General features: G+C 45.7%; 1 protein-coding gene across 4 annotated transcripts in view; it reads left to right on the top strand.

The window, feature by feature from the left end:
• Positions 1-1,305: 1,305 nt before the first annotated feature.
• DISP1 (dispatched RND transporter family member 1) overlaps positions 1,306-18,214 on the top strand; it is a 140,715-nt gene continuing 123,806 nt past the window's right edge. For 2 of the 4 annotated variants that reach the window (XM_045816702.1, XM_045816720.1), the window contains exon 1: positions 1,313-1,430. The gene's annotated coding sequence lies outside the window, so the exon portion shown is untranslated. Of the gene's footprint in view, positions 1,431-18,214 lie in introns of all 4 variants that reach the window. The other 2 variants (XM_045816729.1, XM_045816711.1) reach the window with 2 other exon arrangements.

The following is an 18,214-nucleotide window of genomic DNA, read 5'->3' as shown; positions in this document are numbered from 1 at the left end:
TTAGCTAGCATCTCGGTTGGTTGGGGTGATTTGCCCAATGGAGCAACTTGAGGGGCATGAGCTTTGGTGGTCCTACTTTTATAGGGTTATAGTAAGTCATCTATTGCTTTTACATATGGGTATGGCAGTTTGGGAATGCACTCTCCAGGGGAAAATGATCCATGATCTTCCAAGTTCTTATTTTTTATTTTTATTTATTGGTTTTTAGAGAGAGAGAGAGGAAGAGGGAGAGAGAGAAGGAAACATTGATTTGTTCAACTTACTTATGCATTCATTGGTTGACTCTGTATGCGCCCTGACCTGGGTCCAACACGCAACCTTAGTTTAGTGGGACCATGCTCTACCCAACTGAGCTGCCCTGCCAGGGCCCGTGATCTTTCAGGTTCTTACTTTTCTTTGATGACAAGGTTAGTCACCCTAGTCAACCCCATAACTCCCCATTGTGCCTACTTACCTAGAGAACCCTTCTCCCTTTTCCTGTTGCGTGGAGTCGGAAGTCCAGGCTCCTTAGTCTGATGCACAGCTGTCTCCATGATCTGGCCCTGCCTCCCCCCACAGTGCTGGCTCCTGCCTCTATGACCTCCGGCCTTGCTAAATTAACCGAATGCCCCTCCAGCCCCTGATTAAGCCAAGGCCCCGGCCAGCCTCCTCCTCTGCACGGCTTCCCCCACCTTGTCTGACCTGTAACTCTTACTCATCATTTTAGTTTCAACTGAGGAGCATTATCTCTTTGCAGCCTTTCTCTGTCCAGTTGTCTGCACCCCGCCATTCCCTCCAGCACTGCTGTAGCTCCTTCAGTGCTTGATGTTTTCAGTGCCCTTGTTCGTGCAGTCTGGTGTCTGGCCCTGCACTGCACTAAGCTTCTGGAGGGACAGGCCACTGTTTGACATACTCTGTGCCCAGGTCACTATGTCACCCTCCTGAGTGTGACACCCTCGCTCCCTCCTCAACCCAGGGGCTCTGTTAGATGAGTGGTAGTAGAGTGGGTGACAAAAGCTTGAATTAAAGAGTGCAGCAGCACTTGTATTGTGATGCCTGTATCACATGTGTCCTGCCTACTGGTGGGACTGTTTCCATTCATGTCAACTTTCAACTAGGTTGTGAGGACAAGGGTCAGTGTCTGCGTCTTGCGGCTCCTCACAGGGCGTGAGCAGGGCAGTCTCCCCGTCAAGCGATTGCTCCGTGCCTGACGGACCCCCTCGGCAGAGGATCGCCAGAGAAAACACACCTCTGCTCCCCCAAGCAGCCAGGAGGGCGGGGCGCAAAGGGGAGGGACTTCCGGTCCCATTCTTGAAGGCATTCCGGCGCGAGGCGGAAGCCCGGCTCGGGTCTGAACTCTGAACGGAGCCCGAGTGCTCCAGGCACTTGTGCCCTCGGTGGGTGCAGATCGGCCCCGCTGCCACCCCCGCGCCGCTGGACGGGGAGACCCGGTAGGGACCGGAGAGTTGGGACACCCCATGAGGGTGGAGGGAAAGCTGGGACCCCCAATTTGAGGGAGGGGACCATGATCGGGGACCACCGGGGCAGTGGTAAGGGGCTGGGGAGGGAGGCACCGGGGACCCTGCGGCCGAGGAGGCCGGAGACGGGGAGCTGCAGGTGACACTGGGCAGAGGGATGCATCTCGGAGGACAGCCGCCTGCGTGGGGGAGTGTCCCGGGACTTGGCTGATTGATAAAGAGGGTGGCACGAGATGGCAGAGGTTGGCTTCCTGAGGAAGGTTGGAGAGGAGGGGGTCAGCCCTTCTCTGAGGGTCCTTGATGAGAAGGACGTCTTGACCTAACGGGTCAGAAAGGTGATCAGCCACCCACTGGATGCTGATCGCCTATTGCTTCATCTTCAGTCAATGCTGGCAGTGCGCGCGCGCGCGCGCGTGTGTTTACACCCCATGTGGATTTCAGGAAAATATTTTACATTCCTCGGGAAGCCTGAGCTCTTCTTCTTTCAGGTTCCAATTTAGGCTGCATCTCTTTGTCAAACCGAATTTGTTCTTTCAAGTTGTTGCATAGGAGCAAGCCAACGCAAGTTTTCCTTTAGAAGCTTCTCTTCCCTGCAGAGTTTCGGCTGTCTTGTTTCCTTTGTCATGGAATGAACTTCTAAGTGTGTTTAGAATTATGGTGATAATTACATGGAAAGCCCACTGTCAGCGTTTGCAGTTACAATCTCTTGTTTTTCTGCCTTTCCAACACAAAATACTAAAAGTTACGCTGTTCAATTTCACTTTTTCAGTTTAACTAGTAAGAGCAATTTTAGATTAGGGTGCAGTCAACTACTAAGAACTTACTGTTACCATTTATTTCTGCTACAAGCAAATAAATATATCTGCCATTAGCAGTATTTAAAAAAATATTGGTAACCCAAGATTTGTTGTGATATGCACATTAACACAATTTTGCTTGATGGGCAGCTATAATATGTGGCTTATTTTTATCATTACCAGAGATAATTATAATGAGTTATTGTCTACATTGTATGTATGTTTTATTAGCTGCAATTAACATGTACTACCTAATCTACATTGTACAGTGTGTCACTTCAGTGTGATTACAGAGGCTCTCCGAGCTTCAGGTAGATGGTGAGTGAAGTGTTTGTTTGCCACAAACTGGGTAGGGTAGCTACACAGAACCATAGTATTGTTGTTGGTGGAGGGTGATATCCCATGATCGTTTTGCTTGTTTCTGGTGTTTCATATTTCAAGTGTTAAACTTGATTATTTTGAAAAAATTACTGTATTGGTGCCCTAGTGGTGTGGCTCAGTGGATTGAGTGCCAGCCTGCAAGCCAAAGGGTCGCCGGTTCCATTCCCAGTCACGGCACATGCCTGGGTTGAGGGCCAGGTCCCCAGTTGGGAGCGCATGAGAGGCAACCACACATTGATGTTTCTCTCCTCCTCTCCCTGTCTTTCTCCCTCCCTTCCCCTCTCTCTAAAAATAAATAAATAAAAATTACTATATTGGGACAGATGATTTTTAAATCTGATCTGGTGCTCTGACTTGCACTGATTCACATAAACTAGAACATTTTATCTTTGTTGGTGCCTTCAGGTCTTGCTAGCTTACACATTCTTTTTTGCCTTTTGCAGTATAACTGACAAATAGAAATTGTATAGGTGCAGCATGTAATGATTTGATATACATATGAACTGTGAAATAATTGCCACAATCAAGCTAATTCACAGACCACAACCTTAGATTGTTGCCATTTCATTTATTTTTTGTGTGGCGAGAACACTTTAGATCTGCTCTCTTCCAAATTTCCAATGTACAGTGGTACTAACTATAGTTTATAAACTCTTGGAAAAAATCTGTGCTTGAGTCAGAGAGTTACAATTCCTTCCTGTTCAGTGGCGCAGCTGATATTTACCAGTGGGAAGATGGCCCCTGAGCATGAACAGTGCTTTAACATGTAAATGGGAGTTGAATACTTTTCAGATTAGGAAATGAAAAGATGGCACTGATCTTTAGAGTTATTGAATTAACCGTGGTTAATTTATATAATTTAATCTTGATTCTTTCGATTAGACAGTACTGCTTTTGTTTTGATAAGGCTTAATCTGATTTTTCCGTACATTCTTGGTTTTAAAAAAAAGCTATTCTTCCCCCTTTCCCTTGGTTTTTGGGAGATAAAGTGCTTGAGACAGTATATGGGTCTTCTGATGAGATCTTGGTGCAGGAAGTGGTCCAGTTGGAAACCCAAGAGCCCCGCCTCCTGCGGCAAGTTTCTAGTTATGTATCGGGTGGTATGTTTGAAATCTGAGTGCCTTGTGTTCTGGATAATCTTTGCAATTTTTATTCTTTGTTCTAATTGTAGCGTACGTTTCTTAGCTTTCTCTAGATAAAGTGTATATGTTATTGTGTAAGATTTAGATGCATTTTACAGTTTAACCAATTATGGCAATTTTTAATGAGGGTGCAGCAAATTACTAACTATTCTTATGGATTTCTTTTTATTTCTCTTTATTTCTGCTGGAAAACCTGTCTGTGCACTGGGAGAACTAGTAAAACAGGGATAACCAAAACTCTGTCTTCATATGTGCATACTTACACGTTTTGTTTCCCTTGATCACCCGTTTGCAATGTATGATGGAATTTGAACTTCTTTGGTTCCGTACTCTCTGATGATGGTGCTACCATGTACAGTCCGTTCTCAGTTATCTGCGTGCCCTGGTGAGAAAGCCACTCCCTATCACTTGAGAGAACCAGGAGAACTGGTTACTGGCTGAGGAGTTCAGCTTCGGACAGCGAGACGCCGGGCAGTGTCGATCTGCCGACTTACCACCCTGCGGCCGCATCGCTTGTGCGCCCGCGTGACCATCAGCAAGGCGGGCTGAGTGAGGCCCAGTGGGCCCCTTCCGTCAGTGCCACTCTCTGTCCTTGTCCTTCTGCTGAGTTAGACCTTTCTCTCATGGTGACTGAGACGACCCGGGCCTCGGAGTGACTCAGGGGCGGTAGCGTCAGGCAGCCAGAAGACCGGCGGTCCCGTCAGCCCAGCCTGTCCATTCCGCTGAGTCTGGTCCCATCCGTCCTGCAGGTTGTCCAGCCTCCAGGCCTGTGGCTATGGCTGTGAGCCACTTGTTTACATTATTGTAGTTTGAAAAAGAGTTTTAAGACTGAATTGCATTTGGTTGGATTGTATAAATGGACTCTACTTAGTTTTGCTTAGAGTGAAGCATGCCATGAAATTGTACATGAACTTTTCTACTGAAGTGATACAGTATACCTCACAATTGCACGTACTATGGGTTGCCCTTAGTCTTTATTGTTATTAGGTTTTTTAAATTTAATATTTTAAGGGAAAGTAAGGCTATTGGATAAAAGACGTGGGCAGAGGTTAGGAAGGCTGACCTTGGTGACGTATCAAGGAACGGTGGTAGGGGCTGTCTGTGGTGGCTGGAAGGCGTGTCTCAGCACTCAGGTTGGTTAGAATTGCCACTGCTTGGTGGTAGGAAAAAGCAGAAAGACTTACAGCGGTATTATTCTTGTTTTAAAATACCCAGCAGTCAGTGCACTCCCTTACTGTCGGCAAGGGCAGGGACAGAAGTCCCTCCCACCGTTCTGTTTCACCTCCTTGAGCACAGCCTGGCAAGGGTTCTTGAAGTCCAAGTTAATATGATTCAAGTTCAAGTTGCAGTTAAAGCGGATATGGTAATTAGGGTCATGGATTGGTTTGAGGCCAGGGTTGCAACACGAAATAAAAACAAAACAAAACAAGTGTTGAGGTTTAGGTCAGCATTGGCACTTATTTTCAGCAACGGAGAGGGCAAAGGCGTGGAGACGGGTGAGGATGTTGCAGACAGGGGAAGACCCGGCACTGTCCGCCAGTGAACTTGGCTTCATCACAGTGGAGGAGCGGGGCAGGCCCTCCGTTTGCTTCGTCACCGAAGAACAAGAGCGCTCCTGAGCAGAGTAGAATGCTCATAGAATACATATTCCTAAGGTGAACTGCCGACGTGATTTCTTTTCCTCACAAACAGTTATTTGTCGGCTCCAATTCGATGAGTGCCGGATCCAGAAAGTACCGCGGGATGGATTTTGATTTGACTCCCACATTTTTCTGAAGAAATCCCCCTCCCTGTGATTCTGGCCCTGGTCTCGTACAGCTAGTTTTGAAACTGAAATGTGGGGCTTTTCATTTCTTCCTCATACGCTGTGTTCTGCCTGTGGTTCCGCAGTCCAGCGCTCAACCCATAGAGGCATCTTGCTCTCAATTTCCTGCGTGCTTATGAGCCATCGTTTTAGGCTGTTGTCTTCTCCACTTGCAGTGCTCATCTCTTGAAGCTTGAGTCAGGGCTGGCTTTGGAGTGATGATAGCTAAGTAGCTAATGCTCCTCGTAGGGCTCACAGCAGATCGCCTGTAGATTCATTTATAGAGTTTTCTGCAGAAAAGTGGGACAAGTGATAGTTCTGTGGACCTGGCACCCTTAACTCCCTGAGACACCCAGGAATTACTCACAGGCCTTCCCTGAGCTCACAGTGGGTCCCCTGTCCCCTGCCCCTCACATTTGCACGCATGCCTCTGAAGAGCAGAAAAAGACAATCATTGGAACTGTGTCCTGACGTACCTGTCTCTCTCCTAGCCCTCCAAGTGGAATGTCACCACTTAAATCCAGAAGAGTTGAAAATCTGGTTTCAAGAAAAGTATCTGGGACCTGCCATTTCTTATGTTTATGACTTTGTTTTGGAGTTTAGTCTTTGAACTATGTATGAACTCTTATCAGAACTCTGAAGACTTGTAAAAGCTGCCAAGAACTATAAAAAGGTTTTTTTGAAACAAGACCTGTAGAAGGAAACGATAATTAATGTTCTTGGAAACTAGACTTTCCAATGGCCTTAGTCCATCGTTATTATTATATAGATGTATAATTATACATAGATTATATAGATACAGACTGTATGTAGTGGTTACTTACATTTTTAGCCAATGCCAGACCTTTAAATCCCAAACTAATAATCTCTGACACAGACAAATCTTAGTTCTTTGTCTCCTTGTTTTTCAAGTTAAAACTGTCTATAGCCAAGTCCAGCTTAGAAGAGTCCATTCGTTGACGAGATTAATGCTTATATTTACTAGGTAGTTATGGGAAGTGAGACCTGCAATAATTAGGTCTTCATTCAGTTAGCAATGTCCTGGTAGAGGAGCAGAAAGAACCCTACGCTGAGGGTCAGGGTACCCGATGCTAGAAGCAGCTGATGGGCTATGTGACTGGATGCACCTTCCCGTGCAAAGGGGCTGGGTTCCATCAGTGCTCTCACTTTCCCCGTTGTTTCGGTGGTCATGTTCCTCTCAGCAGCTGCTTCGTAATTCCCAGCTGTGGTAAGTTTCTCCTGGGCTAACAGTGGCTAAATTGTGGCCCCTGGGGACCTGTTTCTACTGATACTCTAGGGCTGTGCTGTCCACTACGCTAGTCCCTGGCCCACAAAGCCTAGAGACTACTGGCCCTTTCTAGAAGGAAGTTTACAGATACCTGCTGTCAGTAATAGTTTTTGAATGGAACCAGAGTGTGAACGGTTGTTACTGAGGGTGTGATCCTCATATCCTCAGCAGTTTACTGCGTATGTAGTGATTCTAAAATCTTTTCCAATGTCTGTGGAGCACTGAGGACTAACCTGTGGATAGATCATCGTTAAAACTTAGAGCTTGAAGAATCCTCAGAATGATTCTGCAAGCTTCACTAAGTAGTGCCAGGTCTCCATCTCTTTTGCGTGTATCATTTCTCCTTTAAAATTGAGCTGAGAGTGTAACGTCCTCGTAGTGATGTTGTACTCACCGGGAGTTATGAAATACATTTGAACGCCATGCAAATGAAAAACGTTGAATCTCTGAATCTTCTGGAATCTGTTTTGGAGCTTAAAAACTCCATGTCAGAAATATCACTGTTCTTCTTGCTCCTCTGTATTTTAATAAAGAGGTGAGGTGATGGCATTGCTAATTTGTTGGCATGGTGTAGGAAATACTAACAAAATTAACCTTCTGAACACGTGCTTTACTATTTTAAAGAGGTCATAAGGCACACATCTGTGAATCCTTACTTGAGAAAGAAAATAATCCCAGTTTGAGTCTTTCCGTGTGTTGAAGTATGAATGTGGGAGTTCTCCAGGGAAAAAGAACCATCATCATTTGTGTGTGTGTTTTAAACAGAGGTTTATTTTAATAAGTTGGCCCATGACATTGTGGGATGGGCAAGCCCCAGACTTAGAAGGCAGGTCAGCAGGCCGGAGGGTCAGCAGGCCGGAGGGTCAGCAGGCCGGAGGGTCAGGCGGGAGTTCATGCTGCAGACTCAAGGCAGAATTCCTTCTTTGGGAAACCTTTGTTTTTGTTCTTATTGTTACAGCTCATTTGATGAGTTGCCCATACACCGTTGGGGGTAATCGCCTTTATTTAAAGTTAACTTATTGTCCTGATCAACCACGTCTACAAAGTACCTTTACTCAACACCTAGAGTGATGTTCGATTAAGTAACTGGGTGTTACAGCCTAGCCAAGTTGACGTATAAGACTAATCACAGTACTTAAAACACATGTGGTACATTAAACACCATGTATATGAAATATTGCACAGGGATTAGTAAACAGGAGAGGGTCTCTACTAGTGGTCTTTAAGGGCTTACCTGAGTTTTCATTCATGTGTCCAATAAAGTATAGAAAATGGGCAATTTAATTAACTTTGTCACCCTTTGAAAGTTAAAAGTTATTCTTTTTTGTGGTTTCTCTATAGTGTACATTTTTTAAACTTAGGGTGCCTTACATAACTTTGACATTTCATAATAATCTTTGTTTGTATAAGTTAACGCTCTTGATAGTCTTTTTCCGTAAGAAATTCGTAGAGCCGGGGATCAGTTCTGAGCCTATTTACCCTACTTCCCAGCATTTGTGGGTGAGAGACTGGCCCAGGAGGGTGGAGAGGTTTGCTCTCAGGTAGCAGCAGCAGCGAGCAGAAGAACCGGGGTTAGAGGCCAGATCTGGTCTCCGACCCGGCGCCCTTTCTCCTGCAAGAGCGACTGCAGGCGAGTGAAGCCAGTCGAGGTCAAGGTTTTCTGCAGAGGGGCTGGTTTTGAGTTTCTGCTTAAGGGCCAGAGTATGACGTGGTAGTTAAGAGGATGGAGGCGATGTTCGGGCCACTCAGTGACATTGCGGGGAGGGTGGGCGGGGAGAACTGGGCGTGTCATAGGCACATCCAAGCGGACAGCGGGTCCTCTCGGGGCGCGTGGTGACCCGGGTGCCCATGGGGCATGAAGAGATTTTGCGCGTAAGAGCAAGCTAGCCATTGGATGATGCACAGTCGATGTGCCGAAGGACCTGCAGTATAGAGAACGCACGGACCGAGACGAGGGGCTCCAAGAGCTCACTTTCCGGAGGAGTTAAGCATAAAGAGACGTGGAGTGCTGGAACCCAGGCATTCTCAGTAAACACGCAGGGCACAGAACTGCACATTGCCAACTGCTAGCATCTATTACGCTACATCGTGGCAGCTGCTGAGGGTCTCATTAGAAGGTATCACCAGGTCCTTCTCCCCCTTCCCTTCCCGTGTTCTGGCTACTTTGTGCCACCCCCACAGCTGGGTAGGTGGTGTAGGAGGTCCTTTAGCCTTCGGGTTTGTCATTTCCCAGCAGGTGCGGATCTCAGACTGTATCCAGTACTTGTCTACCTCTGTGGTCAGCAGGTCTGCTTTTTAAAACCAGCCGTGCACTTTGGTGGCGGGGGGGGGGCTGTATGTAAATTGCAAATTCCATTTCATCAAATTGAAAGGATGTGCTCACTACAGACTATTTCCAGTTGATTTTATTACTCCTGGTGTGTGTGTGTATGTGTGTGTGTGTGTGTGTGTGTGTGTGGTTTGTGTACTTGTTTCCTTTAGAATATAACTAGGAAGATGTGGTTGGGAAAGGGAATGGAAGGTACAGGATTTTGAAGTATGTTAGGTTATAAATTAATTTAAATTGAGAATTTTTTATGTGTCTACATTTGCAAGCAAAAGGAGTTCTGAAAAGCTTGTAAGAGGCCTTCAGAAGAAAGAAGTGTTTCAATGCTTTTTTCAGTAATCCCTACCTGCTTTTTCTAAAAAAGATATGATTAAACAGACAATTTTTGAGAGAGAATCATTTTCTGCAGTTTGATTATAAGGTAGAACAACTTCCTATTTTTGGACCCCAGTGTATGCAATTGTACAGTATTCTATTTCACAGTCCTATAGCTCATAAGTATTGGTAATCTAGAGTAGCATTTGTTTTTCACGGTGTTATTACCTCTAAAAAGCCAGACTAAGAGTAGTGGTGGGTGTCAATCATAATGCTTGTCCCACGGTCCGTGACACCGACTCTCCTGCTACCTCCCCCTTTCCCTGCTGCTCGTTCCCCCGCCGGGTCAGGTGCTCTCCCGTCTCCGAAGTGCCCCGTGTGTCCGAGTACCCACTTCTCTTTCTTGGGTTCTCTTGCCTCTCCCCCAGAGGAAATCTCCATTTCTCTTTAACCAACGCCTAAGCCATCATTATTTGATTAAGTGAACTTGAATAAGGTGTGGAATGACTGATCGACCTTGGGGAAGCTAAGATTCTTTATCATCAATTAGATGGGTTGTAAAGTGAAACTTGTAAAACTTCACAAAAAAACTCATTAACTCAAAGAATTAGCAAGTGGCTTAATAGATATAAATTGTTTGTTTACCTCGTTACTCTAGACTTCCTTTTTATTGGACTCCCAGTCTCTAAGAGAACACGTTTCTCCCCTAGAGGAGTTGGGAAGAGGAGAAAACAATGGGAGGAGACAGGACCTTTTTCAGTCTGCTCCCCGACTTGCCGACTTCTCCTTCCGCACGTCCTTCCTGCGTAGTCTCACGACAGCCTTTTTGTTTGTTCGTTTACATACTTTTCTTTTGAAATGTGACTCACCCCCTAGTTGCGGGTTCCTATCTCCCAACCTGCCATGGATGGATACCCCTAACTGAGGTGGTCAGATTACATCTTCTTCCACGAAACTGAAGATTTTACTTTGCTTTTCAGAACAGTGATTAATTCTACGGACACGATGGATTTTTTCCACTAAGGAATAAAAGTCACCACTAAATCCGCCTCTCCTATTGTACACGTCTGGGCTAAAACCGGCCTTTATGTACTGGTCATGTACTACATGCCAGGCACCGCACTGGGCGTGTTATACATATTATATTCAGGCCTCATGGCAACCCTCATATGGGGTCGGTATTTTTATTTCCCTTTTATAGATGAGAACACCAAAGTTTGGAGCGATTAAGTAATTTGTCTAAACTTACACTGCTTATAAATGGTGGGGCTGATTCGAAAGCCCATTGGCTTTTAAAGATGTTATTTATTTATTTTTTTAGAGAAGGGAGGGAGAAAGAGAGAGAGAAACATCAATGTGCGGTTGCTGGGGGTCATGGCCTGCAACCCAGGCATGTACCCTGACTGGGAATTGAACCTGTGACACTTTGGTTCGCAGCCCGCGCTCAATCCACTGAGCTACGCCAGCCAGGGCGCCCAGTGGCTTTTGATGACCCGGTTTTCCTCTACACTTCCAAAGCTATGAATGTTTTGGTGCTTATATCTAAAGTACTTTTTTAGAGAGTGTGAGCAGCATGGTGATTCTCCAATTGTTATTTTTTTTTAGATCTACGCACTCCTAGAAGTGTTTTATGATCCATTTGTTCCACTTTCAACCTTTCTGAAATGCAATAGGGTTATTAGGGAGTTTTTTCAAGGCACCATAACCGATGTCGCGTCTGAAGTCGCATCTAAAGTAGGAGACGCTTCCGCTGTATTTGCTGTGTGGATGAAAACAGTGACAGAGAGAGGTGGCAGTGAATGTGGGGGCGGGGAGGGTGCTGCTCACACGTAAATCCATTTCTTTTGGAATGTGAAGCAGGAACTTTTCTCGCATTACAGCGCGCTGCAGGGCAGGGCTGGAGTCCAAGCTTTGATTAAAAGCGCCCAAACTGTTTTTTTTTTTTTTCTTTGCTTTACAACCACAAGCTATTGCCAGCTGAACAGGATAATGGAGAGTAATGATGAATGCATTTCCATCTGCTGCGAAAACATTTTTAGACGATTTCATTCTTTTACACCTAGATGAAAAGGCTGCTTTGAAATGAAGAGTCAATTAGTGGCTACCACCAAATAAGTAGTTATTAGATTCCCACTCTAGCAGGCTGCTCAGGTGATACTGATGGGGAGGGGGTGGGGGTTTTGGTGGGGGAGGGGCAGTTAACAGTTCAGTCTGAAATACTTTCTCCCCAGGGGGTGGTATAAGAATTCAAGCATTCTTGGAGTCTTTCCTTTCCATCCCCAACCTGCCACTTTTAGATGGAGGTGTTACTTTCCCTGAGACTGCCTGGGTTTTCTGGGGCCGTCAAGGTCAAATGCAGACCAAACTTTTAGAACGATCCCCAGCAGATCCTTTTCCTCATTGGAACACGAGAGAACTAAGCTGTTCCGAACAGCCTGGCTCTCTCCAGCCCTCCTCCCCAGCTGCTGAGGCAGCGAGGCGGGGCGTGGGGAGTTGCGGTACCTCGAGGACAGTGGGTGGGGCCTCATGCTTTTTGCCTCTACTGCTGTTTTATTAGCGTTGCCATCTCAAGGTCACTTCAGCAGCAGTATATTATAGAAAACCTTCATTAGTCCCTTCATGCCACAACATAATTATTAGTAATGAGAACTCTGGGCTCCAGTGCGCAGATTAGTAGTCGCCTTTATGCGTTAACACTTTCTAATGATGTTTAATTTGTGTTTGTTTGGTGTTGGATCCAGGCTATTGTATTGGATGACTGTTGATGGGCATTAGGGTTATCTATTTCTACCAGGGACGGAATAACTAAAATACAATTTATTTAACTGCTGCTTAAGGTGCCTTTTGACACTTCCGCTACTGTGGCCTTATAAAACAGTCCTAGAAAGAGGATAATAACTACACAGCTGTCTGACAATTATTAAATATTTACTACGTGCCAATTATTGTGCTAAGGGCTTTACATCTGTTACGTCTAACTTAATCCTCACTGTGACCGTATGAAGGGCCATTATCATGCCAACTTCAGGGGTCCAGAAACGGAGAGACGTGGACGCCCGATGGCTTGCCCAGATTAACAGTGACTGCAGTTGGGGTTCGAATCCAGGCGGCCTGACTTCAGGGCCGCCGCCCCTAACTCCTCCTCCGCTGCACGTCAAGCTGACGCCTCCCGTTTGATACATAATGCAGCTCTGTGGAAGGTTTCCACTCGTAAAATTCCCCCATGTCGTTTCCTATTAGGGGCTGTGTGTACAGGCAGGATTTTCCGCTTCTATTCTAATAAAACTTTCATCTTTAGGCTTAGTGGTTGCCAGTTGGTTTCTTGCAAAACATTTTTGGCTCTTAGCATTTTTATTCCAGGTAAGAGGATTGTGTCCATTTGCTGACTCTCCGGCATGTGTGGTTGAAAGATGGGGGTAGTCAGATCTTGGTACCGGTAGAAATGAGCAGTGAAGGCATTCTTTATTTCAGGTTATATTATGATTTGGGGCACGGATTTGTCGCTTGAACTTTATTTTAGACACATGAGGAAATTAATTTTTATTTTATAAAATATGCAGATGGGGAAATCCTGGAAGCAGCCCATGTGGAGAAGAAAAAGTCCACTCAGAATTTAAAATTGGCCGTGGAGAATTAAAAAGCTGGGGGGGGGGGCGAGGGCACGTGGGTTGTTGAATTAAAGTTTTCCACCCTTTTTGCTCCTTAGAGCTAACTTTATAACACTATTATTGGGAAATTTGACTTTTAAGCTTTACCTGAACACTTTTAAGTTTTGGAGCACAATTTCTAAATCCATGAAATCATCTCCACATGGCAAGGTCTTATCTTATTTGTGCTTTGGGATTATACACTCATTCCTCATGTTGACAAATTTGGATGAACTGAGGTGAGTTACTTATCTTTGAGGTGACATAACGAACAGTCTTTCTCTTCCTTCCAGAAAGTTTGAGGTTGGAGGGACAGGCTGCCGTCTACTAGAGCAGCAACTGGGTTTTCTTAGCCTTACACCAAGTGTGGCCTTCGCATTTTGCTATGGAAGGGGCATGTACTTCAGGTGGAATTTAACCTACACAGGTGTGTTTTGGAGCACTGATAAGCGTGAGGGACTACACATAACATAGTTGTACACGGAAGCTTCTCAGTCCTGCATCAGGAAGGAATATACAGACAGCCAAGGAGGCGAGGATGACTGAATTCTACGTAATAGCCGTGATATCGGTGATTAAAACAGCCTGAGTCAGCAGCCTGAGACAGTGACCTGCCTCATGGCCTCCCGTGTCGTGAAAAGAGGGGAAGGAAGGAAGGAGGTGTTTTGCAGATCTTTGTGCGAGGCCGTGCTGGGTGTCGTGTGCTTGCGTGTCGACGCAGATCCTGGGCTCCATCTTACGTTATTATCTCTTTTTTAAAGATGAGGAAACTGGTATCTAAATGTAGACGACTTGTCTGTGGTGAGAACTGAGACGTGCAGAGCTAGGATTCGAACCCAGGAATAGCATCTCACCCCAAGTCCTGCGTTCTTTCTGTCACATCTGGTGCCTCCTGTCCTCTTTCGGATTTTCTTCTTCTGCGTTCCATTTTTACCCTGGGCTCTGTTGGTAGTGTTCCATTCTATTTCTTTTCTTTTGTTGGGTACCCTAAGAAAAGTGTATGTATACTTAAAGCCTAAATATGAATAATATCTTTGCCCTCCTCCTGAAAAATGAGATCAATTTCTTACTGATAGGAACCAATTTCTTTTTTAAACTACTGTAGCTCTGGGACTTTATTTTTTAACCCGAAAAATAACAAAATGTTTAGATTCACCCGTATGCATTTGCTCTTTTTTATTCCCTCCTAAACGTTCCTTCATGCGTATCAGCTGTAAGATGAGTTGTTTTTTAATTCCTCCCCGCCTTGGGGGGCTGTGTGTGGGAGGTGCTCTGCTCTGACTCATCCCCTTGCACAGGCCTTTGTGTCCTGCTTCCTGTTACGCCACGTCTATAACTCCCTGCCTCCCCGATCAGGTTCTTGCCACCTGACTGTGCGGTGCCCCCGGGGCCTGCTGGCTTCAGAATGAACTCACCTCCCTAGATTTGTGCTTTCTTATCATGTTTGCCCTTGGAGCAAAAATTCACAGCTAGCTGTGCCACACATTCAGAGAGCACTTACAACTATTTCATTCAGCGGTTCCGGGTGACCTGCAGCCATCCGGCCCGGATGCCAGAAACAGAAGTCCGCCTCGCCGTTGTGCTTGATTGGCGCGTTCTGCCCTGACCGGGGAAGCGGCGAGGGGACTTCTGATTTATTGTCCTCTAACCTGCTCCTTCCCAGTAACTGGCAACACTCTTCCACGGAGAGTCCCAAGAAATAAACTGTGTGAAGGAGAGTGGTGGGGTTCAGGACAGGCTACCTCCAGGTGTGGCACTTGGCAGGTCAAATATTTTGTGCCAGCGGGATTTGAGAAATGGCAGGTGCGGGAAGGATTTCCTGACCTTCCCTGGAGGTTGGCTGTGAGATCCTTATGTGAGCGGTGCCCTTGCTGCACCTGGAGGACGGGGCGGAGTGTCCTTATCTCCGCAGACAGAGGCGTGCCAAGGGGGTCTGCATGAATAGTCCTCGCTAAGTTGGCATCTCTCAGCTCACACCCTTTTTGTCTCACCACAGTTTGCCTGGGCTCTGCTCCTCACCCACCCTAGTGTAAACCGCTCGGGTGTAACTGTTCCTGTGCTTCTCACTTCCCCACGGAGGCTCTTGTGCCGTGTAAAACTTCTATTAAATACATGTCTATGCTTTTCTCTTGTTCGCCAGTCTTTTGTTACACAGACCCAGCTGAGAGCTTAGGGAGGGGGGCGGAAAAGGTGTTTTCTTTCCCTACAGTTCCTGGGGACTGCAGGGACGGCCGTGACACTCCAGTTGCTCCGGGGCCCGCAGACTAGATCTTGGGGAAACCCCCCACAGATGAGCAAAGGTCAGAATTTGTAGCAAAGTCAGCTGTCCCAGATCTTGGTGTGCAGCGCCCGGTCAGGAGAGAGGTCAAATGTCTGTGTCCCTTCTCGGCCACATTCGGATCAGCAGGAGGAAACCAGTCTTAAAAGTTAGACCTCTCAACTGTGACTCCAGTGAAGTTGGTTTTGGGTAGCCATGAAGTATGGACCCTGTCCCCCACTCCTAGGGACAACTAGAGGGTCCAGGGAGCCGGCTTGGCGCCCCGCAAGCTGGAGCAGGCCGGTGACTGGGCCTCAGTCGGCCATCAGGTTGAGGCCCTGGGATGACGTCTGGGCCCCAGTCACGGCTGGCGTCCTAGCCACCGATGCCACCTCTCGGGGGCTGTCGGAGTCTTTCTTTCTCTCGGCCGCCTCGGGGAGCGGCTCTGGATGTCCGGAGGGCCGTGTCTTCTGCACCCTCTCTGAGGAGGCCTCTTATGTCCCTGGTGTAGTCATTTCAGGGCTCATTGGTTTTAAGTCATAAAAGGCTTCTGTCGGTTCGGAGACACTTGGTTAAAAAGAAAAGGAGTTTAAAGCTGCCAGGAACATGGACTGTTCGTCCTGGCAGAAACCTGAGAAGACAGGCGAAAGGATGTGTTTTTGAAAGGATCTCTGTGGTCAGAGCCGGCCGGAGGGGAAGTGGGTGCTCGGGGCTGGGTGGGAGCGCTCTTCGGACGTGTCCCCTCTGTTCCCTACGATCCTGCCCCTCCCACCGGAACTCTGAGTTGACCGAAACTCCCTTCTCGAACCCCTGCTGACTCTGTCCAGTTCTCTTCTTGTGGAACGATTTTGCCAAGTATGATTTGGAGCTTCTTTGGGAAACTTTAAGATCTCCACCCGGCTCCTCTGAGACCTCTTTCTTATTGCTTCTGCTCCTCCTCCTTTCCTTTGTCAAATTCCTTCTTCCATTCGGTTCTCTCGAATCTATTGGTATGTCCCCTTCAAGCCTCCATCTCTTCCATCTCAGCACCCCTGCCAGACCTTTCTCCAGCCTAGCCCCTTCCTTGAACTTGAGGCTTCCTTCTCTCAACTGACTCAGGGTTCCGCAAAAGCAACTCTTGGAGGCCGAAAAGGAATAAGGCTAATTAGATGTTGATGGACTCTTTTGTCTACTCAGATGAGTTTTGGAGACATCTAGACGGTCCAAAATATGGTTTCCATGACTTTACATAGCAGGGCGTATGGAAACCTTGGAAGCCTTCTCCACAAACATTGCAAAACCATCACTGGCCCTCATGCTGAGTAGTGAGACCTCCAGTTGTTACATTTGCTGGAAACACACTTCAGATAACAATATAAATGGATAAACACCAGTGAGTTTCTATCTCTGGAAGCTATTACCGAGTTTTTAAAGTCCTTAAGGTAGTTCTGTTCAACTGGCTTAGAGATAAACAAGCACTTATATAAATTAGGTGTTCCTAGAACTCTCAGAAATACTGACACTAATCCAAACTTATTTTCAGTTCATGTGACCTGGAATAACCTTTGGTAAAATTGTTGGTTAAAAAACCCAGTTACGTCTTTAGAGTTGTCAGCGTTAAATATAATGCAGACATACCATTTTTCTCTGCCTAGGTTTACTAAGCACACAAGCTTACATTATCTCTGCTGGATGTTTAAGATTATGAAAATATAAATCCAACCTAAGAACAAAATGTACGAGAAAAATGAATTGCTTGATGTGTGTCAAGCACAATAATAGAAAAAGGAAAAAGGGAGGAACATGTTTAACTTTTTAGGTTCTTTGCTTTTTGTGGTATTTTTCATACTTGCCTGATTTGTCAACAAGAACAATAACTTAAAATCGTGCATAGCTTTGTTTCATGACTGATGACATTTTCATCAGCAATTTTGGTACAATTCTTAACAAGTGAATTAATATGAGCAGGATAAAAGTTTAGAAATGCATTTTTCAACAATCATTATGTTTTATAATATGCCTCCTTAAAAAAAAAGATTTTCGAGAATTGTTTTGGTAACTTGAAACCTTAAAGTTAAATGATAGATATTTATTATCTAGATCATTTCTAAGGAAGATAAAATACTGAAACATTCATTGCTGAACGTAAGTTTAAGTTGATCTGCGTTTGGTGTCTTACATTTCACAGAGAGACAAAAGGTATTGGGTCTGTTAGCAAACGCTGGGCCTGTTTGCCACATTGGAAAATTGGACTGAGGGGAAGCACGTGCTTGGAGACGTTGTGAAATGGTGTGTTCATAGATTTGCCGATCTGCTGCGGAACGCTGGGATGCGGCGGGTCGTTCACAATGCTCGCTTCCTAGTTTGCACTGAAAATTAGGGCTACTAAGGATTAAAGCACCTTATCAATTATGTAAATGACATGACTAGGAATGAGAAGGACAAAGAGAAACCTCAGTATACAAAGCATGCAAGGAAAATAGAGTGTGTGTGTGTGATAAGGAAAGCAGACCAGGTAGGAAGGATGTGTTTTTATTATGGGAAAAAGGAAGTAATTTTTCCTAAGGTGGAATGACGGGCTATTCCAGAATGAGAAAGAGAAAAAGAACGGGACAAACACTGGGCAGATATTTTTTTAAAAGGTTTGTAGGTTTGAAGAAAAGGAATTTTATGCATGGTCAAGCTGCTAAGACTGAATAGATTTATTTATAAGTTAGGAAAAGAAGATGAGCCTTCATATCAAAAGTGTACTGACACAAAACTAGAATGACAGAATGTTCTAGGATTATTGGCCTACTCTCATTTAGAAATTGTGAAAGAT

The sequence above is a fragment of the Phyllostomus hastatus genome, unplaced genomic scaffold, assembly GCF_019186645.2.
Source record: "Phyllostomus hastatus isolate PE091 unplaced genomic scaffold, TTU_PhHast_1.1 phas_contig_148, whole genome shotgun sequence".
Classification (NCBI taxonomy): Eukaryota; Metazoa; Chordata; class Mammalia; order Chiroptera; family Phyllostomidae; genus Phyllostomus; species Phyllostomus hastatus.
The sequence above is the reverse complement of the archived record's forward strand: the minus strand, read 5'-3'. Positions and strand labels throughout refer to the sequence as shown.